The sequence below is a fragment of the Pterocles gutturalis genome, unplaced genomic scaffold, assembly GCF_000699245.1.
Source record: "Pterocles gutturalis isolate BGI_N339 unplaced genomic scaffold, ASM69924v1 scaffold14419, whole genome shotgun sequence".
NCBI lineage: Eukaryota > Metazoa > Chordata > Aves > Pterocliformes > Pteroclidae > Pterocles > Pterocles gutturalis.
The window spans coordinates 26,327-26,767 of NW_010135930.1; positions in this window are offsets into that span (position 1 = coordinate 26,327).

The following is a 441-nucleotide window of genomic DNA, read 5'->3' on the forward strand; positions in this document are numbered from 1 at the left end:
TCCTTTTCGTGTGGGGAGCCACTAGAACCTACCAACATGGTTATTCCCACCTTGCTCCACTTGAAGTGGGAGGTTCGACTTAAGTTTCCAATTTCTAAACAATATATCTATTGCTTAACATCAAATTAATTTTATGTCTTTGATATTTTTGTTTTTGAAGAAGCTGGAAAAATACTTTCTTTGCTCGTTTGCCAGGCAGAGCAATTTTTGTCCTTAATCTTAGCAGCATAACACATCTCGCACCAGACATGACAGCCTCAAGGGGATCTGCCCACCCCTGCCACTGCTGTTCTCCTCTTTGAGAAGACCCTCTGCCTGCAACTGAGTTACCTTATAGTTTCCCAAGCTATATGGAAAGGAAGATTTGTTAAAATAAGGCAAACCATGTAGTAAACAAAATAGCTCCCTGTATTGTACATACATTTTGCTTTGTGTAATGGG